This window comes from Aythya ferina (genome assembly GCF_964211825.1).
Source record: "Aythya ferina genome assembly, chromosome: 8".
NCBI lineage: Eukaryota > Metazoa > Chordata > Aves > Anseriformes > Anatidae > Aythya > Aythya ferina.
The window spans coordinates 5,963,419-5,990,897 of NC_140304.1; the positions used below are offsets into that span (position 1 = coordinate 5,963,419).

Here is a 27,479-nt window from a genome sequence, read left to right on the forward strand (position 1 = left end):
CATTGGTTCTGTGCTGTCTATTAAAGAATACTTCTATCTGCTGAATTGAAAATATAGTTGCCTACATGAAGAAGAGCAAAACTCACAGACAGCCCAGCTTCTCCTCTTACCATTTCTATTTGCAATGGTGACCATAAAGACAAAAAACATTTTGTGTAACAAAACTCATTACGCTTAGGAAGGAAGGAGCTTGATGTTTAGATGTGTTTCATTTAAAGACTTCAAATTAAGGCACTTAGAAAGGGTGTTTTCCAAATATGGCTTATCGCCTTATTTCCACAGTGCATTCATAATACATGGTTTCATTTAGGATTTTAACCCAAGCCTGAGAAGAGTAGGCAAAAGTGTGTTGTAGTGAGTTAAGCCAAGAGATCTATTGAAAGCAACCTTTAAGCATACATTTATTAGGTAATAAAAATTTCAGTGGAGGGGAAAAAATCTTTATATAGATTACAAGAAAATCCATTACCCAGGAAACAAACAGGTTTATGAAGATGAGGAGGACTACTATGATAATCATGGGAGAAGAGCTTGCCAATAAAGATAACTGGCAAAAAGGACAGAGTGGTTATGTTCTTACATGAATTGAGCAGGAAAGATGTTCCTAAGCTTTATAAATCAGCTGAAGTAGATTGGAAATGGGATAAAATTCTAAACATGGGGCTGCCTACTCTTTATCTGGCAAAGTAGATATATTAACCCATGAATCCAAAGAGAGCAATACAAATCTCTGACTGCTCTGTACTTCTCATTTTCTGTGAGACGCTAAGATATTTTCACATATGAGGGAGTTGCACATGAAAACTGTGAGCACCATAAATGTAAGAGCCTGGCCAGGTTGCAGGCTTGTTTTATTTAATCCATGAGCAGAGAAATGACAAGCCACACTCCTCCTCCTCCTTTAGCTGGACCATAGGCAAGGCAGAATAAAAGTAGCCAGGTGTGCAACTGAGAGAATGAAAAGGTAATAGGGCATTCATTGTATTAGAGACAGACATCCCTGTCCTAAAAAATTAAAATCCGATACACATTTTAACATCAAACTGAAATCTCCCAAGTCACTCTTGTCCCAGTTCTCACAGATGCTACATCAAGTAAGCCATTTCATAAGCTTCTGTAATCTTTTCTTAAAATAGAGAACTCTGCCATATTTGTTTATCTAGATGTTAAAACTTCTAAGTTACATAAATGCTGCCGTGATTACTTATTAGTCCTGTGCAATCTTGGGAATGAGAGATGCTAATTGCAGTGACTGAGACAAGCAGTGCGGCTATTTTAAAAATTACATTCCACAGATTAGGCTGTGCCACAGAAAATTGCTTGGTGATAAAAGAACTGGATAAATATGTATACAAACATATTATCATGATTCCAGCCTACAATTTTGGAAACTCAAGTTAGTGGCTTTCCAACATCCATTGACTTAGAAGAGATTTCCTTCTACAGTTTGGAGAGAGGTAGCTTGTGAGGTCCAAAGGGGTGGGAAATGCCAGTGACTATGAACATACAGACACCTTTTAAATATTCCCCAAATCTTCTTTTGCTGTGTATTCAAACATAAAACTCTCTAGCTCAGGAATGTAAATACTTAGAAGACTAGACTTGAAATACAGACAAGAACTCTGGCCTGCGATATGGGCAAAACTGCTGCTTTTATGTTGCTATGAATGCTGTGGGTGCACTTAGACCAGAGCAAGCAACTCTGCATTGAAAGAAAATCCTCCAGCCTCGGGATGAATCCTGCCAGCATCTTCAGAAGAAAATCTCTGGTACATCTGGTGGTTTGAAATGTTTTTCAGGACACACTGTTCACAGGTGATTGGTCTCTGACCTACACCTATTTTACACAGATTATGCTACACTGGTAAAAGCCATCTCTGCAGTGTCACCAGAGACTGGTCAAACCATCATATGGAAGATCCTGGGAACATTCTGGAATTCAAGACCTACTAGGACTCTGAATGATCCCGGTATCATTCTAGAAAGTGTAGGCATATCACTGAATACCCAGGATTTGCACAGTGAACATGAGGGTCCCTCACCATGCTGACTGTACGTGAAAATCACAAGTCTAACCTCTCTCAAGAAAAATTGCTTTTCTTAATAGGTGGAAAAACATATTATGCTACAGATATTATGACAAAGTCCCTTCAGATAATTTATACAGGCACCTTCTATGTACTTTCTTGATACAAATTCAATGTATTGTTTCATATGGTTCCAGATACAAGCAACTATGCACAGATGATACTATCTCAGAGACAAATGTTTTCATCTTTAGATATATGATACCTGCATTACTTTATGATCTTCTCATTTCAAACTCATGCTACTATACTGAAATATTTCCTTTCAGCATTTTGAATAAGCTTCTCATAGTAGCCATTATCTGTTTCATCACAAGACACACCCCAGAATATTTCAGCCTAATATTTTCTGGTGTAGCCACAAGAAATTATAAAAGTGACAACTAAAAATCTAGAAATATTATCTATCTAATATTATCTAGAAATATGTCTGGTTTTGGGGTTCAGACCTAAATTTGTCTCTAACAATTTTGACAACTAATTAGTGAATTACTAAGACCGTTACCTTTACACTAATAAGTAGCTCTGAACGTGCTGAAAATTAAACTTCGTACAAATGAAGTTTGTCCCAAAATTTTGAGTGAAAGTAACCAGAAGATCTTTAAAGTATGACAAACTACATGCAAGATGAACATTTCATATTGTATCAGCTTTCTATAACCTATTGATTTATTTGAAACTTTTAAATCTAAGACAATATCAGGTCAACATCTAGAATGAAAACCAGGGACCAGGGTACAGCAGAGCAAGATTAAACATACCCACAAGTGAAGAATCGTGGAAGACTCTTGGCAAAGCTATTCATACAAAATGCTTCAGGCTCCACAACCAAAGTTTTCCTATTGGAAAAGAAGGAAATAAAAAGTATCCAAAGAATTAATTAGCCTTACCAGAATCCCATAGTTCATCCTTTTCTTGTGTTCCTTGCTTCATTTGTACACAGATGACTCCATGCTCTGTCTGAGACCCAAGCAAAAGAGGCACATTCCCTTCTTCAATTTTTACTCTGTACCACACTCACAGTGGCATACACTTGAAGGAGGATCTGAATAGGCAAATGCAATGGGATCTAACTTTCTGACACTGAAGCGTATCCATGTTGTGCATCCACCCCTAAAAAAGAAGCCAAGAAAACATCCTTAATTTCCAAAGAGAACTGGCTTTTGTAAATATATTTTCCTTGTGATGTCTAGCATGCACGTTTATGATCAAATATGTATTACTATTAATTTCCATATTTAAGTTGTTCCCCATCTTCTTATGCTTTTTGTTTTGAGTATGCTTTTGTTGTTTACAGCAAAACCATAAAATATATCATGTTTTTTTAAGTGAAGAGTGGTAGTGGGACACTGGAAATCAATTACCAGATACAGGCCATCCAGGAAGCAGACACTAGACAGAACGTACAGTTATAGAAGTAGCAAGGTCAACAACTTTTCCTGAATAGTAATGCGCAATCCCAAGCATTTTGAAATCATTCTGAAGCAATAATGCCATTTAATAACTGAGACAAACTCGCCAAGCCTAACCAGACTGGGTTGATAACGTCAACCTGACAGCGATAACATCAACAATGAAAAGAAGTGAATTAGGAGCTGCTACACTATGAATTCAAAACCTTTAGTCTTTTATACCAATACTATCAGCTAGTCTATGAATAAAAAAAATAGTATCTATTTTGCAAATATAAACTGAGCCTTCCTAAGCATAAACTTACTATAAACAACATGCCCAAATGTAAAGAAATAATAACATATGTAAACACATTGCTTGCATTTTTATGTAACTCCATATAGCAATAAAAAAGAAAAATAGCACATCATCTATTGAAACTGAACATCCACCTTCCATCTATTCAGATTGGTTCTTATTTTCCATTATAAGAACTCTACCATGTTTTATAAGGAGGCATCTTACTTCTGGAGTTTGTAAGATTAGTAATGGGTTTATTTATAGGAGGCGGGACATAGAAATGAAAAGCAAGGAGCAGGCACTAAACCTGTGTTAGAAGATCTGCTCCTCTGTGAGACATTTTCTTAGGCTTTGGTCAGTTTGTTGCCAAAACCCTGAGCATATTATGAGTGCTTCTTTCCAGATATTTGTTACAGTATAGTTCTGCCAAGCATGAAAAATAAAAACACAACAGCAGCAGCAAAAACCTCTACGAACAATACAAATCAGACAATACCCTCTAGGTTTCTTTTTGTTTCTATGCATAACAAGAAACTTTTGGTTTCTGAGAATATATGGAATTATCTTTTTTTTTTTTTTTTTTTTTTTTCTACCCTACATATTTATAAAGAAATGTATTCATTGTAACACCAGAAAACTGATATACTTTTACAGTCATGTTCTAGCATTCAAAAACATCTAAATTCAGCAACATTAGTGAGAACAGGAAACTTGCAAACACCTTCACCCCTGGAAGTTTTGATTAAAATCACTGTCCCTCTGGAAGGTACAGAAGGTTCACCTGAATCAATTAATAGTTTATTCAAATGGGAAAAAAGTGAGTCAAAGAACAAGTCTGACAAGGTTATTTTTCTAATTTCTAATCATTCAATTGAAAAAAAAAAAAATAAATAAAAAAGAGGTACAGAGGATGAGATCTGCTGATGAGCCCAGACATGAACAATTCAGCATTTTAACTGTGTAATATAACTCCTGCATATCAAATCACTCTTGGCAGAAATTTGTTAAGTTTTATTATATTTAATTCTATATATATACATCTAAACTTTTGTAACTAATGAAACAAAGCACAAAAAAATTCCTTAAGTCCATCTTAATTTTCTTTCAAATTCCAATAAAAAGGTAATTACAGAAGACTTTCACCAACAGCAAACTGCAGAACTGCAGGAAATTAAAACACATACATAAAGGCAAAATTGTTTAAGGAGATGAAAACAGAAGTAGTGCAGGCTTTTATGCAGGAAAAAAAAAGAAAAAAAAAAAAGTATCATTTAAATGTAACAATCAATTGTAAATTTATATATTTGGAAGGTTTTAACCAATGAGAAGCAAAAATTGCTACAGAAAAGGAATGGTTCAAGACAAAGGTCAAACACATTATTACAAATCAAAAAAATACAACATTATTGCTATAAAACATGATTGTATTTATGGATTTGAACCAGTCCTCCTTAAACAGCTTTAGATATAAAGCTGCTTTTAATAGACAATTAGCAAACAATTGTGCACTCAAAAATGAATACAAGCTTCTGTATATAAGAAAAGACAATAGCGTGAATGCTGTATCACAATATTTAAACTTTAATTCCCCAAAGCAAGACGATGACGTGAAGATTGAATGCATTATGTTGAAAGTACTGATGCATACAACAAAGATTTATAATACTCTTGAATTGTATGAAAACAGTTATTTCCTTGAAGAACAGAACTAACCCTTTATTTACTTTCAAGTGAAAATTCTATTTTATAAAATCAGACCATCTTCAACTCCATAGACAGCATATTTCAGCCCACAGATACACACTCATACCACTTAGCAGCAACTTATTTTTAACCTTTGCTATAAAGACAATTTTTAAAACAAAAATTAGTGCCTTAATTTAGACTACTAAACGAAGCCAAGCATAGCAATAGCTAGATTTTTAAAGTGCTGAGTACTCCAAAGAGATTAAGATGAAAGAAACTGGGCTGACCTGCACAGGTCAGACATCTGCATGCTGCTACTATTTTGCCACAGAGCCCTCTCACCATGAGAGCAGTCCACACACATACAGAGGCACATTGCAGTTTAATAATGACAGAAGAAGAGTTAAGCAGCATCTCTTGTGCTGCTTTGCTCAATGACTCTTAATTCATCACCCACTTGCTTCAGCAGCTGCAGATCAAGGTGAGCGCAGCTGTTGGAAACCAGCGAGCTCCACAGCATCAGCGGCTGCTTGCGGTGCCGGCAGGTGTCACTCACGCCGAAAGGCTGCTGTGCTGCAGGGGGAGAGCCCGCTGCCCCCGGCAGCAGCCCCTGCACTCGGGAAGGATTTAGCCCTGACCCTCTTCATACCTTGCCACTGACCTTACATACACCGATGACAACAATCAGTAGATTAAAACTGTCAGACTCCCTGCTTCTATCTTTCAAAGATACTCAGTCTAAGTATAATTCATGGTCAATACTTAGACAAGAAGCATCACCAAATCTCAGTAATTATCAGATCAGTAGCTAGACATAGGATATAAAAAATTCTATGCATTTAACCAGTGTCCTGACATCACAGCGATTCCCACAACACATCAAAAGTGAGGGGGTGTTGATTTTGTTTAATTTAAAATAAAACCTTTTCATGTAATCATGCTTTCAGCTACTAGAATTGCTGCTGGATTTTATCTTTTTTGTTTGGTTGGTTTGTTTTTGTTTTGGTTGAAGACTGAACATGTGCTTTACACTGTGCAGAAGATAATTTTGAGTTTAATCAAGAAAACACTAATATTTTGAAGATATTATTTAATCCTGTGAATTTTTTGAGTTTCTAGTAAATGACAGCAGAACCAAGAAATACTCATTCTTTCCAGGAAACTCTAATAAAAACAAAATAAACAAACAAACAAACAACAACAACACTATATCCATTGTTTCTGATGGTTTTAGCAAGCCAAAAGTGGCTTAAGGCTCAGTTCTTCTTTTCAAATATATGGGTGTATATTGCTGAACATCTTATAAAAACAGCTACTAACCACGAACACAGTGTAATTATACCAACAAACAATTTTAAAAGACATATAAGAAAGTACATTCAAAGGCCAACTCGACAAACTCCACCATCTTGCAATTCGCTGCAAGAACTCAAGAAACCTTCCAACTCTGATGACAAAGATAACCCAAACTGACATATATTTGCATTTAAATTCAACAAAGTTGTTTGCTAGGCATGTGGCTGTCACATAAACACCGTGCATTTCAACCCTAAGCTCATGCAAGATAGACTGACAAAGCTCAGAAGGCTGCCAAATTTTGTGCAGATTGTGAACATTATCACCAGTTTTAATTAGAATACTACAAAATATAACCACTATTAAAAAGTTGAAATCACCCATATTTTCTAAAGATTTTTAGGGTATTCAAGAGGATCATACAATGGGTTGGGTTGGAAAGTGACCTTAAAGCCCATCTAATCCCAACCCCCTGTGTCATGGACACGGGTGGTGTCCCTACCCCTCCCAGCAGACCAGGTTGCTCACAGCCCCATCCAACCTGGCCTTGAGCACTTCCAGGGATGGGACATCAACAGCTTCTCTGGGCAGCCTGTGCCAGTGTCTAACCATTCATACCTGACATTGCCTGGCCTTTGTATCTCTATACACAAAGATGGCACAAGCTCCATCCATATGTTCTACCCAAGTTTCCTGATGCTAAAGCACTGTAACTCCCCAAACAGACTGAAGACAGTGCAAAGCAGGAAACCACATGGTAGGTGCCTCTGGTTGTGCTTTGAGCTGCAATGCAGCATCTCCTAGCAAACACACAGGAGGGTGTATAGCAACCCTTTGGAGCAAGTCTGCCAGGTCAGGTCATAAAGCTTGTTTTGGAGAGGTAGCAATGGAGTCAGCTTTCACTTGTATTCAGACAGTAGGCAGCACCAAGCAGCAAGTCAAGATCTTATTGTAATTCTCCACTCAAAGAAAGGCTTGGAAGAGTTTATTCTTTGTCTCTCTTTGTTTCTCTAAGGGAACCGTTCCCTGTTGAGGACCCTCTCCTTCATTCTGTCTGCAACAGCTTCCTTTTGGGCACAGAGGCAGCATGAGGTGTTCTGCAGCAATGCTTTCACTTCAGGCTGCCTAAATGCAATGATATGAGAACTATGCTGCTCTAACAGCAGAATGTCAATTAAAATGGCTGCATCATTCTTCTTTCTTCTATTTCCTGCTCCTGGCTGTGTATTCCTGCCCTCTTCCCTGTGCTGACACTAATTTGACCTCTCTTTGCGTCAGTGAGCACGCAGAAAACCACTTGTCAGGTTAGTGAACTAAATGGACTCAATGAGAGGCCTGATGTGTGCCAGAAATGATGCAAAGGAGAGAATGCGTATGGGAGGAGGGGATATACCCTGAGGCTGAAAGCCTGTCTGGTTAGTGAAGCACCCAACAGGGACTAGTTCTATTTAAATTCCGTTGCGGTTATGCGTTAAAGTACAAAGATTTAAATCTAAATGGTATTGCTTTGAATCACATACGCATTTCAGAGCTAACAGCACCTGGTTTTGGTTTATTTTTGCACTCATTTATGACTTTAGGTTAGGCTGCAGACTTGCTTCTCACCTTTCTATTTGTTTTACAGGGAATTACCTGGAGTAACTGAGAGCTACTTCTGATCTGTCCCTGCAAAAGCCACAGGGCAGGATGCCTTGAGTGCTTCATGGCAGTAACTATGCTTCACAAATGGGTTTAAACACAATCACAATAAAGAACTTCAGATCCTCATTGGAGCTTTTTCTCAGCTCTACAGAATTTGTACTTCACAAACATAATTGAACTAGAAAAATTATATAAGTTTAATATAGGCTGCTTCTCCACTGACTAATTTTGTGAAGTAATTTATGCCTGCTCCAAATGGGTTCAGAAAACTACCAACCATCCTCATGGGGTACTGATTTATGAAGCGTTAGCACACAGGTGAATATATGTACTGCAAAAAGTTGCAGATTCAGACCCTTTCTTTCCCTTTGCTGCTATTCAATTATGAGTGAAGTGGAGGCAAAGAGTTTAAATAAACCTAGTGAAGTATACATTGCCAAAGAGCACTAGGGAATTCAAGAACTTAGTAAAACTTTCCCTGTCCTTGGGCTTTGTTAGTTTTTAAATTTGAGTACATCCCAAATCATACAACTTTTTAGACACTCATTTTCACTCTACGCTTTTCATCATTAAATCATTTCCTTTCAATATTGCAATTTTGCAATAAAAAAATGCATTTTTTTTTTTTTCCTACGAGGGAAATCTCGCTAACACCTTTCTGAAGCCAGGTTCACAGTCTAGGGTTATTCAGTCTTCCTTAGTGTAAGGCATATTTCCCTTCCTTGTTTTTCACTCTTGAATGGATAACATAGCTTAGAATAGAATTTGGTAAGAAATGAAGCTGTTAAACAGACTAAAGACAACTTTTGGATTGCCTAGTTACTGTTAGTCTTCAAATTAATGAAACTGCTGCCTTATCCTGTTGAAATAATAGGATATGCACCAGTGCTCTGCTATGCTAATAAACAAATTTTACAGTCATTTGTCCTATAAATAACCAGTAATGGATATCTCAAACTTTCAGTAAGATCTTCATATATATCAAAATAATCCATTGTGAAAACCTTTAAAAGAGAACGTTTTTTAATAAAAAATAAATAAAAAATTGAACATGACAAACAACACAGGCAATATAATTGCATGCTTTATTCTTGCAAGATAAAAGGTTTGCAATTTAGATGATTTGTCTTTAAAATGTTATAGTGAAAAATAAACCTAAATCATATTTTCTTTTAAAGGAATAAATTAATTGTTACCATCAGTATAAAAAATTGTATCAATCAATCCAAATTCTCTATTCCATGGCATTATCTAGGACATAAAGCTGTTTTCATGTTAGCCTGTGATTTTATATTCCAACAAATGCTATTTGGGAAATAAGATTGAAAGATGAAGCATGGAAGAAAATGACATTTTGTGTACCATCTAATTACCAATTATCTGCCAGTGGAACTAATCAAATTGTATAAATTTAGACTGCAGATTCATCAGCCAATTACCTTAGTGAACATGCTATGCCCCTCATCAGTGATTCAACCAACAGTCCAAGTATTAAACAACTTACTATGGATATTACAGGCTTCTGTTTTATTCAGGCAAATGCATCCCTAAGCACAATAATTAAAAGCTGCTGTAAATTATAATATTACTAAAATATTACTATTGTTGTAAACATATTTTAAAAGTCTCTAGTATTAATTTGTTTGTTACTTAAGCTACATAAGAGGAGCGATTTCCAATACTGAATTAAAGCAAATTGAAATTGATATACTATGTTCTACAAAATCACACTTTTCATAACCTATGCTTATTACGCAGTCGTGCATCGAGTGATGAAATACAGCTAGAAACTGGCTTCTAAGTAACTATTCAGGCATTCATTTAGGTACTTAATTTAGATTAAGAAGAAATTATTTGGAAATCCAGTATATTGGCTCTTATCTGTGCATTATTTTTTCTTATATATGAAAAGTCTTGATTAAACGTAATTACATTTTCACACGACAAAAACTTTAAGTAACTTTGCAGAAATTCACCTGAAGAAAAAAAATCTGTTAGCCAATGTCATTCAGAAATACATCTTAAAAGAAAATTAATGCATTTTCTTTCTATTCATAAAGCTACTAAATTATATAAATATATGCTGGTTAAAAGCACTAGAAGATCTATCCATAATCTGAATTTTCTATCATTTACCTGACCAATCCTAAAAATAAAGATCTAAATATGGTTACAGAACTATTCCCAACTTTGCTGGAAATTACTATTTCCGTATTAATGAAAATAATAATGCCTTGTAGGTGCTCAAACAAAAACTTAAGATTTAGAAGAAAAAATAAGCATTTAACTTGTACAATACTTCTTTTGCTAAAAGAGCCACTAACTGAATTACATGTGGATAATTCACAATTTTTTTATTTGATAGGGTATCAGGTATTATACTAACCTATATATACTATTATATATTGGCTTGTGTTTAGTCTTTATTTTAAACAATTTCTTATGTGCCCAGAATTCATTTGAATATTACTACCTCCTTAACAGCTTGTTACACCCAAACTGTTTGCTACAAGCATCTTAATCAGGCAATCTTAATCCAGTTCCCAAATGCACCTGAAAATAACAGTATCTCCAATAAGCAAGAAAAGCTCTATTAAAGCTTAGTCTAATTTTCCCAAAATAAGGAATAAAACCAAGGTATCATATTAAAAAAAAAAAAAAAAAAAAAAAGCCTTTTTCATGGAAAGGCTCACATGAATAACTTTTTCTTCTGTTACGGAAAAATGTACATTGCTCATTGCTTCTGGTAATGAGTGGTTACCAGAAGCGGTTGTAGATGTGACTGTCTGGCACACAGTATTGGTCCTGAACTGAAGGTTGCAGATGACCTGTGTTTTCTGTACAGCTTAGAGAAGACTTGGTGCTGCTAAGACATCAGACAAAATTAACTTGTCTTTCTCTTTACCTGAAAGAAGAACTGAGCTATGGGCCCTGCAGTCTGAATGGGAATGGCATACACATTAAAAGTGAGCTTAGGGAATTCCTTTTCTATTATTACCATGAACATAATATCTCCACATCTCTCTTCTGACAATATTGTCAGTAATAGTTTGTCTAGCTATAATTCCCCCTTTGGGAGCCAAGTACACAAAGAAGACAGCTTTACAATTTAATTAAAGGCAACAACAGAGAAAATATAATAAAGTGAGTTTAAGATTTCACGAGAGTCAGACACAAAGGTAGAGATTATTGAGCATCTCATTGATAATGCACTGAAGCCATTTTACATTTTGGACACAAAATACTCTAGAGCAGTATTCCCAGAGGTTCATGCTAAGCTTGGAGGCCACATGCATTTCTTCACACTTTTTACTGTATATATAGAGGAAAAGGAGACAAACATAATGCCTTTACATCTAAAAAGGTGTGTAAGACTCATTCTATTGGTAGATAAGCATTAGTGATATGACAAAAACTTTATATATAACAAGTTTCAAGAACTTATATCTGCTGAGGATTTTTGAATTTTGTCTGCAATGCCAGCCAAAAGACAAGATTTATGGTGATAACAAACGTGCTTGGTCTTTAACATTTGTACTCTTTCTGCTTAACTACAACTGAGAGACACGAGGATATGCCTACTATTCTTTTAAAAATAAGTCAGGAAACCATTTCTCTGAGACAGGTCCAATCTCTAAGTGTAAGGCTCAGCAACAATACACAAAAAGAGACAGAACAGACTTAATGTATAATTGACAATTTAGGCTAAGGCATTTTACAGGGAAGGTAGCTCTGTGCTGAAACACGGTTATCACAGTAAAGATATTTTAAATAAAATAAATGAGTGCAGGGTAGAGGAGGAGGCTGTACCATAGGCTTTCTGAAAGGTAAGCAGGTGGTACACTCATTTCCCAGGCAGTTACCTTTCCTAGATCCATGTCCACACATGTACAGACCCAACAGCCACAACTTGATTGACAACTTTAGCACAATAGATTTTATCTGTAAAGGGTTGGTTGATTTTCAATTATTCCTCTTCTGTCTCCCAATAATCTCTTGCTAGCTTTGAGCCAAATCTTTGTATAAAGATAAAGATATAATTTATCTTCATAATCTTATACATAAATCTGTTGGTCTTAGAGACAAAAATAAATTGTAACAACAACAAACAAACACAAAAGCAAAGCAAAATAAAACAAAGAACCTTCCCCACCCTCCCACCCCCCCCCCTTTTTTTTTTTTTCTTTCTGAGTGAAGAAGTTCAAAGTCTCCCTCCAATATGGATGATCTTACTATACAACTCTTCCTGACAGGTGAGTGAAGACTTAGATTGGGGCCCTCTACCTCCCATGGTTAAGAACCGGTTCCCTGGTCTGCTGGAGACTTGTTCCTGCCTTACTGTTTACCAGACATTTTTTGTGAGAAGCCCCTCTGACATACTTGTTGCCATTACTGAGCCACGTGGTGCTACATGGGAGGTAGCAAACAGGATGCAGGACTGCACAGTCCCAAACCCCAACAGCAAACTCAGACCTAAACTTGACTGTGTGGATTTGGAGGCACCAATGCATGGGCTTTGTAGTGTCAAGATTTGGAGACAGTAGATCCATTTCAAGACCAAGTATTTCTACAACAGCTATGTTTTACACTGTTAATAGTAAGATGAGAAACAAAGAAACTGTATTTCCCTGCTTTTTATTTCTCATTAGAGGTTGCTATTCTTTTTCTGTATAAGATGCTCTCACACCAAAAAGTTCATCAGACATTACCTCAATCACTACTGCTATGCCACTGATCACCATGATAACAACATTAGAGGAAAGCAGCTTCAGGACGTAAATTGTGCCTTCCTTTCTGATTTATTTATTTTTAATCTGTGGGAAATGTCTGAGATTCCATAAATATGGTAATTAATTAAAAATTATATGATTATATAATTAAAAGAAGTATTTGCCAAATTCAGTATTTTTCACACACCTGTTCTCTTCCAGCTGTGAGATGCAGCAGTTGGCAGCAAATGAAAGCAGAGAAAGGCAAAAAGCCCTCCTGAGTAATAGGAAGAATGTCCATTAGATAAAGGGAAAAAACAAGATGACAAAGGGGAAATAACAGACTAGAAAGTTCAAGAATCCAAATTAGTGTTAACGGTTCAATTTATCTTGCATAATATTACAGTAATTGGATTGTGTCTATCATGCTGCTGTTGTGACACACTTGGTTTGCTCTCTTTGCTCCTGACAGTTTCCCACAGAGACCACTGTTAGACGGAGATCACTTTTTCAAAGTCCAGCATCTCTCTTCTCCTTGCTACCATAGCTGAAACACATACAGGAGGCTATAGTCAAAACAACATTCAGAAGTCATGTCTATCTGTGTGACTTGGATTGCTGTACTTCACAACAAGACAGCAACATTATGTATATAAGATGAAGACGTTCTCATATATTAATACTTTAAGACTAACTTAATGTGGCTATTAAGAATGTCAATGCAAATTTCCTTTCTTCATCGTTCAGTCATCAGTATTGAAAAGTAAAGGAGTAATTTTCATCAGCCACAGAAGACTGAATATAGGTCACGGTGAGTTCAAAGACAAATAATTTAAGAATCAGAGCCTCAGTGGAATGCATCAGAGGTAACACCAAGTAAATCACTGTGTCAGTATGACTGATTAAATATTAGCAAAGAATGTGAATTGATCTTAAAAGAGAAAAAAATAAGCTTTGTATTTTATTATGCTATAAATATCTTTCCTGCCGTGCTACCATTACATTTTCCATTTTATTGTATTGACCTATGATAAAACTAAAATGTTTGCCTCAATAAGGTTAAGCAAATTTTAATTTAAAATCCATAAAGGTGAATCTCAAGTAGAAACAATGCACAGCTAGCCAACATCATGTAATACCAATTCAAAATACTATAGTCTTTTCACATAACTGGAACAGAATAAACCCTGCAATACATCCTAAATATCAAAAATAAACACGTGATTTATGTGATTTATGTCCAGGCAAAACTGTCATACTTCAGGTGTAACAAGGAAATCTCTCTTTATCCCATTGTCTCAATATTATGAAACAAAAAAGTTATTAAGTACAGTCTGAATATAGCAACTAGAAAATGTTGATAAATAAATAATAATAAAAATCTTCCCTGAACACAGATGATGCATAAAAATACGGTTGATATTTCTGTGTTGTTGTATATTTTTCAAAATTATAAGAAGTTCCTTATGGGTTTTAAACCTCAGTAAGGAGGGTCTTTTAATGTTCCTACTTCAAATTGTAAACATACTTGGTTTTATTAGAAACGTCATCTTCTGATAGTGGGGGAAAAGAGAAATCACTCCAAGTTACAACTAAAAGAACATGATGAGTCTCTGAATAAACTGATTAAAGGGAGAAACTGCAATGACAAATATTCAAAACTTTCAGAATTTCTTCTGATATTTGCAAAATAAGATTTTTTTAAACACTGCAGTTGCATGTAAAAGATGTAGATAACTTCTATATTTTCAGAATTTTAAAGGCATATTTTAGATGATTAGGGTTGAAAGCCCCAACCTGCAGTTAGTATGGGGCCCAAAGGGGGCTAGGGATGTTCTCCACTGAGAAATATTTGGTCTAGGGAAGAGCAGAACCTTACCTAAAACTCTTGCCTACAAATCAGACTGAGGTTTGTGCAAAGCCACTGCCAGCACTGCAGTGAGTCTCCATTTCAGAGTCTCCAGATTTCTTACCATGTATATGCAGTACCCATCTTGGAATGGACTTGTTCAAACTACTGACTATATGTTAGGATACTGCAAATATTACTTCAAAAGAAGTAGCAGAAAAAGGAAGGCAACACATCTGCGAAGCATCAAAGTCTGTGGAGAATATTCCAGAAATTATGTCAGATATGTTTCAGATGTACTGGGAATGTCAATGTAGAGAAACCTTGCAGAAGAGAGGACAAGAAAAAGAATGGTGGATGTCAGACAAACAAACAAACACAACACAACAGCAAACAATGGATAGGATTAATCGACATGTCTGTACAAATAAAAGGACATGTCTGCACCACTAGAGAGCAGAGTGGTTTGCACTCATATCAGAGATTTGAAGGAAGGAAGAGAGGAAAAATAGTGAGAGAGTGAGAGTAGTAAATTGAGATAGGACTGATATCAACAAGGTAAAGAAGAGCAATTCCAGAAGTTATTACGGGGACACATTCAGACAATTATTACAGTGATTCAGAGTAGAATGCTTTTCCTCATCTTGCACAACTGATTATAATAAATCCTCCCCCTCCTCCCCCCCCCCCCCCCCCCCTTTTTTTCTTGAAAGAAGAGGCAGGTTGGCTATTTATAAATGATGAGCTGTCCCCTATAAACAAATTGCTTTTTCTTATACAAGCATCTTCATTACTTACCTAAACAAATAAGTCAAGGGAGATATTATCAGAAAACACCCTTTGTGAATTTCAATAGCTTAGAAAATTAGATATTTAGACAGGCTCCTCCTACAAAAGAGATACTTAAAGATCCAGAAATAGCAACCTCATCAGCTATAGAAAGGAGCAGCTTTATTGTCCAAATAAGCATAAACAAGGAATCCTTTCATTCAGCAGCACTGGAGCTGGTAAAGGCATCAAAATTCCTCTCACTCTATGGCCATCTCATGAGATTTCTCCAGCCTCAGGGCTGCAGAAACTAACTCTGTGCCTGAAGGTGGTGGTGCACATTAAAAACATGAGATGAACAGTAAGAGAAATGGAAAGCTTACCTAAGCTGCTATTAAAACTATTCTGTAAGTCTGCAACTCTGTTATTGGTTTATTTATACGAGCTGACCTGACTGGTTACAGCAAGTCAAATATCCTCTGGACATTCATCAATATGCTCAAGCTGAACTATTAACCTGAGTTATTTGACAATCTCTTGACAAACCAAACTTCTAAAGTCTAATCCAATATACAGTGTTATAGTAATAATCGATCCACAAATTTCACTAAAACTTCACTCAGCGTCAACCTACATCCACACTGTGAACACTTGTGGAAAGGCAAGATTACTGGAATGCTACCTATCAGTGAGATAGATCTGAGTGACATTTAGAATCAGATATACAATCAAATTTGATTTTCATGTAAATTATGTTTACCTTTCTCAGTATGTGGTACTGAAGGAAGTAGTTCTAATAAGTACTGAGGTACTTCTAAGTAGCATTTTTCACATACTGCTGACTTAGGTCACATAAGAAGACCACGTAGTTCTTGAAATATTTATATTACACATAAATAAATCATATAACACTGACCTTGGAATGGTATGAAATTCATGTAATCTTTTCTATCAAGTAAAAGATACATTTAGCAATAATATTTGCATAGTGACTATTTATTTTTGGATAACTATGCATTCTGAGATCTAGGTTTAATTGTACACATTATTTAACGAGCTCCCATAAACGGTATGCAGATATCCTTCTATTTATACTCTTATGTTTATTTTCCTCTGTGCCGTGCTTAATCTCTGCTTCATGTTTTTCTTCTAACTATCCTTAGAAACATAGCACTGCCTGATAGCTTTGTGTCCTGGCAAAAAATAAAACAAAACAATACCAGACAAACAAAAGCCCAAACCACACACATACACACACACCAATCCTAAATGTATACAAAGGAATATTTTTATTTAACCATAAAATGATGCCAGAAGCCCAACAGGGACTGAACACCGTGTTGGAACAAAAATAGTCCAGAGATACACTTCCAAAGTTGAGCACCTGCTGTAAAATAACCATCTGTGTTTAACTGTAATTTAATTATAGGTTCATTCCTTTTGTGTACACTGGAAGAATCTCATAGGTCTTCCCCAGTTGGTCTGCAATCAACTTCTGGCATTTTGCAAAAGCAACAGACATGTTCTCTTAATAACACCTGCTAACTTGTTTCATTCCTGTTTCAGTAAAGGGCTTTGGGGATTTTACAATGGTGTTGTGAGGCAAAATAAAAATTACTATTAAATCTGAGCTTTAAAAAAGCATTAATTAATCACCTGCCTAGGAAGCCAATATTATTGGTTATCAGATATACCATTTCCCTCTCCACAAAAGTAACTGAAGAACCACACAGCTGAAGATCTTTTATTATTATTTTTGAAGGGAAAAAAATCTGTATTCTCCAAAGATCTCCAAGCTACCACAGCAAAGGCAATCTATATTAATTGAAAACTGTAGAGTGCTGAACAATACCTCAAAGCAAATTGAAGTGCATAGACATTAATACTTGCTGAAACTAATCCTCTCTACTAGAGTTTTATTAGATTAAGGTTAAAAAAAAAAAAAAGACTTCTCATGGGCAGAGACCCCAAATTTACTTTTTCATTAGGCCAAATTATGCAAATATTAATGCCCAAAGTTAACTACCTATAGAAGAAGCTTGATTTCAGAAGATTTTTTTAAAAGTCTATTTAATTGACTATTTTAAATAATTAATTACAAGACAATGGATTGAAACGTTTTCAGTTTTCAGTGTATCCCTATATATCATGTAAAACACAAATAAATTGTTACCTAAGTCCTGTTGGTGAAACTTAGTGTTAAGCAATGCTGAAGCCCCTTAGAAGTCTTGTAATAGCCTAGTATTATAAAACAGTAACCTAAGGAACATGTGGAATCACACCTGTGTTCTTGGACTCATACATGGCCAAATCACAACATTTAAACAAGTTTCCCTGAAAGTTCAGCCACTAGCTGCCCCATTACCAAGAAGTTACATCGATAGAGAATGGAATAGATAGGAGTAATGGAGTGGATTCACATTTTCTGTGAGCAATAGCTCACATATAAGGATTAGCATGGTACAGAAAACACTATTCTGCCAAAGAGGTATTCTATAAACTCACAAGCAATAGAGATCAATGAGCCTGGAGCTGGGAATGCCATTTTTGTAATTTTTATGTTTATGCATTGTATGATGTGCCAACATGTCTGCTGGTGCAAGGTGGTGAGTGATTGCCTTTGCTTGCTTTTGGTGGTGTTTGTTTTTTTTTTTTCCCTTCACTTATGAACTTTTTACCTTGTCCATATTCACCCTACTAATCCTCCCTTTTATCCTTCTGGGGGTGGAGGTCAGTGAGTGACAGGGAGGGGGCTTAGCTGTTGGCCGGGGTCAAACCACCACAGAGCTTCTGTATTTGTACCTTGCAGTTGTCCAAGCCATTGCCATCTCAGTGCAACAAAGAATTTTTCTATACCTCTTCTGGAAGAGGAATATTTTGAAGAGAAACTTAGAAAAGAGAACACTGTCTTGGCAAAACTTAAGAACAGTTCTGATGTATGGAGCAGCATCTAAGACAAGCCTAAGGCAAGTGCAAGAGAGCAGTGCACAAAGGCAAAGGGAACAGGAGTACAATTTGCCAAAGCTCAGAACAAAAAAAAAGTTGGAGTGAAAAACAGCAGCTCTAAAGCAGATGAAGGGAAGGGTACTTAGAGGACCAGCAGCATTGTCATCTCTTTTGTGCCTGATTTTTATGCACCTGTCTGAAGAGACCAAAATATGTAGCATTTTGAGAAAGATTACTGACAACCAGACTGTGGCATGCGCCTTTCAACAAACTCTCTCTGAATATGGAGGCTGACTTGCAACGGCGCTGCAGTACCAAAGCTTCCCTTATGTTCTGTGTTATCTCTATCACAAATTAGGACAAATTCTTAAATCCAGGACAGAGAGTTTAAAAACAGAAAAAGAAAATTATTTCAAATGTGCAAGAAGTGTTGCTGCCAATAGAAAGAAGGGTTTGGTCCCTCCTGTTGAAAACCAGAAGCTATGGCATTTGAGACACTCATGCTTTGAAAGTACTGAGAGGGCAAAGACACATTAAACAGGGAGAGGAGATCGATGGCACCCAGCTTCAAGGGCTGCCATACATGCTTGCCAGTTCTGCTAACAGATGTAGGACTACAAGAACCAAAGAGCTGCAATTCTAGAAATGGTTGAAGGTTGTGTGGTCAGGGTCAAGGGAGGACAAGCTTAGGTGGTGGAAGAAAGAAGAAATCATTAAAGTGGGGTAGATATAAGTACAGGATCACTGACTCCATTCATATAAGGAGAAGCAATGTAGTAGAGAAAGGGAGGATTCAGTTTTTGGTCATCAGAAATCTGGTTTCTGGGTTGGCTACTCTTTGCACAGACTCTAATTTAACCTGTCTGTATTTTATCTTCTAAGTTGTTAGTTCAGTATTCAGAATGTACTAAACTGAAATCAGAATCCCACCCACTGAGAAAACACAGAAAATGAAAGGGATCTCCTAGATCATCAATTTCATTCCCATGTTATCACAGGCAGCTGCTTTCATCACTCCAAGAAAGAGCCATTTCATTTTTGCTGCATGTGTTAATAGCATGTACAGCAAGCCTAGCAAGCAGAATCACAGGGTGGGAAAAGTCTGGACATTCAGAACTGTCAAGGGATGTGTCAGATTAGACATTTTACAGGTTGGGACATGAGTAAAATATATCTGACAGCCTTGCTGGCTGCTGATGACACCTCTGGCATTTACTACTTTCTGCAAGGCTATAAGCTCCCAAGGGACCATTAGAATAAACAGAAAATCTTTTTCTGAAAGAACCCTGAAGACACAGAGGAGGAGTTTGAAGGTTTGTTGTTGTTGTTTTTAAACTTCTAACCACACTTTTCTTCCCCCCTCTGGATTGTCTGACAACATAATTAGGGGGTTTTGTTTGTTTCCCCCTCATTGTCCTCCTAAAATGTATCATCCAAAAATGGACTGCAGCAAAGACTATGAATATAACTGAACTACCTGAAAATTATAGAAGGTGTTCACATCTCCACATTTCATTTATTTCTGCCATTATTTTGTTCATCCAACTCCTTGACTTAAAGACGTCAGTGGTGAGTTCTGCCTTTCCCATTAGCATAACTGGCAAATACAGATCTACTCAAAATATTTTTTAAAACAGTCTGATCTCTTGCTCTGGAACAAAGCTTCTTTAGCACCAAATAAAAACAAGAGAAAAAGAAATGATTACATTGCTCTGAGAAGTAGTAAGCACCCCACCAAGAGCCTGCTGCAGTCTCTGGGCCCATGAAAGATGTTTTGATACATTATAGACAATAAAGGATTGGCCATGAGCTGTGTTGGAATACTAGTCTAAGTGTATTAACACTCTTGTCACATTTCTATTCATTATTGTGCCATTATTGTGTTTACACTTTCTCCTTTTTGCAGAAAGGAAAACCAAAATATTACTAGAACTTCTGAAAAGTCATATCAGCATTATGATAAGAGGAATTGGGTACTAAAAATGTGCAAAGTACAGTCCCCAAAATTATCTGGGGAGAATTCTACCAGATATTTGTAAGGTGTAGTCAAGATGAAGGAATTACTGAGAACCCCAAACCCATCACTCTTAAATCAAGTGAGCAAGGTTCTATCTTGCAGTGTTGAAGGATTACTTCATTTTGGCCAGTTTTTTTGCCCATAAGTATATATTCACAAATATAACCAAGGTAAGAGCATTATTATCAATTCTATTTGCTCTAGTTCAGATCACCTTTCTCTCTTCAGAAGAAAGGAGAAGTCCAATTGTAATGATTGTTACAGCAGAGTAGATAAATAGATATCCTAATTTGTTATTTCTAGGTGGAATCCCGCTCAAAACTATGTTGTCAGTAACGGGCCCTACTGATATTTTAGGTTACAGACAAATTCTGCCATATGACATGCTACAAGTTCCCACCAAAAAAGGGAAACCAGAATGCCACATGGAGGGTTTCTGTTTAAAATAGACTTGCAAAAGCCAGTATCCAGACTGAATGCATAGAAAGGCTTGTGGGGGCAAGTACATTATGTTATATACTGTTCAAAAGTTTATACCACTCAGAAAATCTGATATATATATTTTATTAAATACTATTTATACCTAAAAATAATTTGGAGAATTCTATGAGTGCCTCAGAAATACTGCTACGAAACTGATTACACTTCTTTCTGTAATGTGTAGAGAGATGTTAAATAAGAATTAATGTTTGAAGCAATGTATTTTTCAGATATATGTAACTAATGGTGATGTACATAGTAGTGCTTTGTCAGAGAAAAAAAAAAAGAGCTTGAGTGAATGTTAAGCTTATCAGTGAAAAGAGGGAACCAGTGTTAAAACATAAATTATGTGATAAAACTGAGTGTAAAATTACAGAATGTGATAAGAGTACACAAGAGTTTCTTGAGTACTTCAGAATAGTATAAAAACATTGCATATGGATTTGTGAGAATTGTGAGGTATGCATGAAAGAATAAAGATTTATTGCTCCTTAAGAAGGCATTACAAATCCCTCAGCCAAACATTTCTGTTACCTGGCAGTAGTTAACATATTTTCATTTTAAATTAAAAAATATATACAAAGAAAGGCATCAGAAATTTGGCTTCTGATTGGCTTTGCATTTGACTGGCACATTTATATGGGCCACATATAAATGGAAGTTGAGTTGTGGAAGAATTCCACTCTTCTTGTGGAAGAACCACAACTCAGCTGTGGGGAAAATGAACACGAAAACAATTTTCTCTGACTGTAACAGATCTGCTGTTTTCTGATAACTTATTTCTTCTCTAAACTTCAACTTTCTACATTAATCCATCTATTTAAATTTATTTTTAACCATAATAATTTACCATCTTTTACCATTTTACTTGCTGGAATGTCTTGAAGTTTTAATTTAATTCAAAACCCAATGTAGTGGCTTTGCCACTTGCAGTAACCACCATCTGAGCCAAGAGTGGAATATAGCAGAGAAGAAAAAGCCCAAACCTGCTCTAAAGCATTAAATACAACACCAAGTAGCTGTAGCTGATTGGCACTGAAGGGGATATGAACACACAACAATTTGCAACACCCATCTGTGCAGAGGCCTGAGGAGGATCTCAATTCCCTCCATTCTTTATTTTAAAAACCTGTTCATATGCAAGAGCCATCACTAGTGTGCCGTGGCATCCTCTCACTCCCAGAGAAGCGTGCACACAGGGAACAAGTTGGTAGAAGCAACACTTGAAGTCATGATTTCAGCCTCCCAGCATATGTCTCAAAACAGCAGAATCCTGCATGTCTCCTATAGGTCTAAGCAGCACTTCTAGAGGCAACAGAACTGTGTACAGCTTTTACTCTGGGTGATTTCAGAAGTGCCAATTGAAAACTGAATGTTTATTGTGTATATTATAACAACTTTCATTATACTGGTGTTCTCACAGGCTTTTCCTGCTACAGGGTTTTCCCCAGAATGTCTGCTGGAAGAGATCTCTCATCTGTCATTTTCCTTCTAGACAGGGAATAATCTAAAGTTGCCTGCGGGAAAGCAATTTTACTTATTATATACCTATAGAAGTTCAATCTTATATGCAGTCATCAGGTATTCAAATTTCACAATGATTTTCCCCACTGTAAACAGTATTAATCCCTGTTTTAATGCTAATTCCTGTTTAATTATGTGTGGCTTAAAATAACTTCTGAAACCGCTTTCTGTTTATAAAAACATAGTGTTGCATACCACTACACTTCAAGCGGAACACTTGCATCAGTTTTCAGTAATTATTCATGGCTTGCTTACCCAGTGACTCCCAGCAGATACTTCAAAAACAGCTACAGAAAATCATTGAATCAAGTCACTGGATGAAACTGCATATAATTGTTAGATGCTCTGTCCTAACAGTTCCTAATCTGCTCTTCATCACAGATCAGAAAGGATATGAGAAGGATGAGATATCATATCTAGGTTCTTCACTATGTGAAGAACGGGAGATTTTAAATAGATCACAAAGAATGAAAGAATACTCCAAATGCACAGATCTGTCCTTTGATTGTCTTTCACTTTCATATCATCTCATTCTAAGTTATAAATTCATTATAATCTTAAGCTACATTTTTTTGTCATTCATCACTGCAGCATCTCCTGCTTCTTCACTATTCTTTGTGTCACGTGAAACATTTATTTTTCTCATCTTAGTCTTTGCTACTCATTTTCTGTTACATTAGTCAGGGCCTTTCCGTACATTTTCCCAGTTGTAAAGTCAAGAGTCAATACCAACTAAGATTTACTCATACGTAAATTGTGCAGTGAAGAACCCATTAACTCCTTAAGAAATGTGATTCACATGCTATATGTGCAATCCCACCTACAGCTAGAGAGGTTCCTCCTTGAATGGTAGCAAGCGTGGGGAGTATGTCAGGCAAGGTAAATGGAGATAAGACCCAAATGAAAGGAACAAGCACCTTGACTAAGACTCCTGCACTTTAAAAGACAAACAAACAAAATAACTAACAGACAAACAACAACAAAGAAACAAGCAGGTGAATGCGACATTGCATAAGGACATTTCTCCCTTTTCATTCTGTGTCCTCCCCCTCCCTGTTTTTGTCCTCCAACAGATGTGAACAAACATCTCCAGAGGTGTTTGGTAGCAATTCCATACTCATAAGCTGCTGTATGATACATTTAGTCCAGCTGCTAAACTAAGTAGAAAACAGGTGTTTCATTGTGGGTAAGCCTGACTGAATGATCTAGTAAAAAAGTTTTAAAGCACAATTAAAGATTTAACATGCTTTCACCTTAGCATTCTTCTCTGAATAATCACCATTTCTTAAAAAAAGAAAACCTGAAAAAAAAAAAAAAAAACCTTGCAAGAGTTTATGAAAGGTGTAATTGCAGCAACATTATCTGCAAACCAGGAAAAATGATGTGCAACTCTTGACAGTTTTACTGGATTAGTACCAATCTTTTATGCAGGACTGAGCTATGTATCTGCAGGTCTGAAACCTGCTGCTGGTCCAAGGTGGCATTTACAGAAAGAACCACAAACTTACAAAATTGGGTACTCACACTTTAGGAAACGCCACACCAATGGCTGCCCCTGCAGCCTTCCTTTGTGTCTGACTACACACACTTTCTCATCCAGTCTCTAAATTATGCAATTCCATACCTTATTTTCCACAGACATGGTGTGTATTTCACACTGTGACTCAGGTCATATCTTACAGGAGGCTAATTTTGTTCTGAAGATATTACAAGCCTCTCTCTATTACAGAATATGGTGAAAGATCAGTTAAAGGTCTGCTACTACAGGTTAAGGGAAGAAGCATAAAATCAGAGTCCAAATGGCAGTAGGGAGCAATTCCACAGGAGTAAGAAATCCAGAGAACATCAAAGAAAGAGCCAGGAAAACACCCATTGCTCCTCGAAGGTGTCTAAAAATCATTTTTCTTCCCTACTCCTTATGTTCTTCCCCAGGAGTATTTTTTCTCAGCTGAGAGAAAAAGATATCAAACAGGGTCAAGATAAGGTGCAGGTGAAAATGCATTCACACCTTCAAAAATTACACAGAAAATAAGAAAGTGAAATTATATTCTCAGGCTTACAGCACCTCAGTAGAACCCTGAAAAACATAATTACACAATATTACATAGCAGAGATGATACTTAAAACCATTTTTCCCTAGCTAATTACTAATTACTGTCTCCTCAATTTCTGGATGCCCAGCAAACGCTACCTGGGCTACATGTACAGTCATTCTAGATTCAGCACTGAACTTCATAATGTAATTTTTAATTTTTTTCTGTGAATTGAAGGGCTAGAGGTCTCTTTAATAAAATATTGCTCGTAATCACTTCCTCCTCCCTCCCTATCAATTCCCTTAAAGGAAATTTCTTTGTAAACCTCTTAAATGTTCAGTCATTTGTAATTCTCTCTTTTTGCCTTTAAGAAAGAACTGTTTTCTTCTGCTTACAATATTCCCTTAATTTCCTTACAGCCAGGATTGATTAAACACATAATAACTAAACCTTCTCTCAAAAGGCAATTTGCAATGGCTATGCTGCCATGCATTTCAGATTATATTTTTAAAATAACAGTTTCCTCAAGGGTATTACCTAACCTCTAACACCACTAAACATTTAAAGGTTTGCATTTAAGAACCCAATTTCATATAAAAAAAAAACTCTGTTTATTACAACCCAGCCTTTAAATTTCAGTCAAAACTGCTGAAACTCTGCCTATTACATATATTCCTAACTCTCTGATCCTGAAGTTATTTCATCAGTGGCTTTGATAAAACTATCATATTGAATAAGCATGAATCTGACCTCCCAAAGCCTTTTTTTTTTTTAAAGATTATTCTTAAGCTATTTCAACAGATTCTTTTATTATTTTTTTTCAGGCTTTTCACTGACTACAGATGGAATTCTCATTAATGTCAACTATTCACATACCTTCCATAGATATACTCTGTCACTTATTGCACATTACTCTCACTTCCAATGACAGCCTTTGTTTAATTAGTTTTATTTACATTACACCTGAATGTTCAAACTTATTTTTACATTGAGAAACAGATTTTAAAAGCTGACAAAATAGAAGGAAAATAAATAAATCTCTGTAATGACACAGATGACTGAGTAGCTTATGTCAAGATTTTAAAAATACATATTTTTATTATGTGTAATATTGTAACACATTATGAATGTATTATTGATTTGTTTGGCATTTTCACAATTTTTGGTGAATTTTAATTACTAGAGCAATTAAGAAGAACCTAGGAAATACTTATAATGAGCTGAAGTCATATGCTCCAGTGTCACCCTGGAGTTTTAAGGCACCTGCCATATGTTCTCTTTAATAATTGCTACTTTTGCCTTCTGAATACAGTAAGAGAATTTACCAGCTTGAAGAAGTTTCTGAGATATATGCACTTGCGACTGGAAAGGTGGAAAGAATGTCAAAATGTTCTCTCAGTCTTAAGCAGTCTGAGTTAATACCTAAGGACAAGGCCTTAAATTGACACATTTCCATGAAAAAGAAGACACCAGATGAAAAATCATCCCTTTAAAAATGCATATGAAAAATTAGGGAAATTACTCTGAGTTTAGCAGTCACTGGGACTGCCAGGTAAAGTCTAAGTTGAACTTCACCTATAATGCATTTCTGTGTATTTTTATTTTCTTTACAGCTATTTTCATTATTAACATTTTCCAAGTCCCATGGTATTCATTCTTTAAACAGTAGTTTGCTATGTTTGTCAACTTCATGTCACAATATATTATATAATATATATATGATATTAAATATCATATACAAATATCATATATATTATGTAATGCAATGCATTATAAAATGAATGAAATTTGTTCCTTTTGTGAGCAGAATCTCTACTAATTTTATATTGATGCTTAAAATCTCAAGCTCTAACAAGCAAACGGAGAAATACAATTTACAAACTAGACCTTAAAAAAAAACACATTTTATATATGTAAAAATGCTTCAATTAAAAAAAAAAAAAAAAAAAAAAGTCAATATATTGCAAATAAATGGAAGTCTATCATGGTTATTAGGAAAGTAGCTGAGGACTGAAAACTGTTCTATGCAAGTCATATCCAGCATATGAAAGAAATGTATGGTTTTATTTAATTAAATATGTAATTTATTACATGTTCCATCATCAAAAACTGAGGTCTTAGAGAAATTAGTTCAAAAGTAATTGCTAATACAGCATTTTATTTTTACTTAATTTCCTGCTCAATTAATGTAGCAAACAAAGTTTTTAATTGATCATATCTTAATATTTTGGAATTGAAAATAATATCAGTTATTCATTTAGAGCCACAATGAAATATTTCAGCAAAACTACATGCATTTTCTTATGGTCATAGTGGATGAAATCTAGATTGTACCAAAGTAAATGGAAAGTTTGCTATTCACCTTGGTGGAGCTGCAATCTCATGCTAACAGTTAATGAAAACAGACATCAGTCATAAGATATTAAAAAGGATAAGTCAAATTCATGACTAGCTTTTCTCATCAGAGGCCTCATCACAGACTCCTCCAATAAAAAATAATAAATAAATAAATAAATAAATAAATAAATAAAGCTTTAAATGATTTTAAATCTTGCTCTTTTTCTGGAGCTTCCCTAAGTAAAGAACATTCAGCGTGCATTAGTAGCATTGGAAAAACAGCAGGCTCAGTTGTCCTTGTTAAGTACAAAACAGGGGTGAGCAACAGATCACCCATGGATCTATATACCTAATCTACATTTTTATGTACACCTATTTATCTTTGTGTCTCTCTGTGCATACATACATGAAGGC

The 27,479-nt window shown here is 35.8% G+C and overlaps 1 protein-coding gene across 3 annotated transcripts in view; it reads right to left on the bottom strand.

The window, feature by feature from the left end:
- LOC311441012 (uncharacterized protein) overlaps positions 1-27,479 on the bottom strand; it is a 383,622-nt gene that overhangs the window by 251,897 nt on the left and 104,246 nt on the right. For 2 of the 3 annotated variants that reach the window (XM_084528638.1, XM_084528636.1), the window contains one exon: positions 2,978-3,200. The gene's annotated coding sequence lies outside the window, so the exon portion shown is untranslated. Of the gene's footprint in view, positions 1-2,977; positions 3,201-5,752; positions 5,890-27,479 lie in introns of those variants that run through there. The other variant, XM_084528637.1, reaches the window with a different exon arrangement.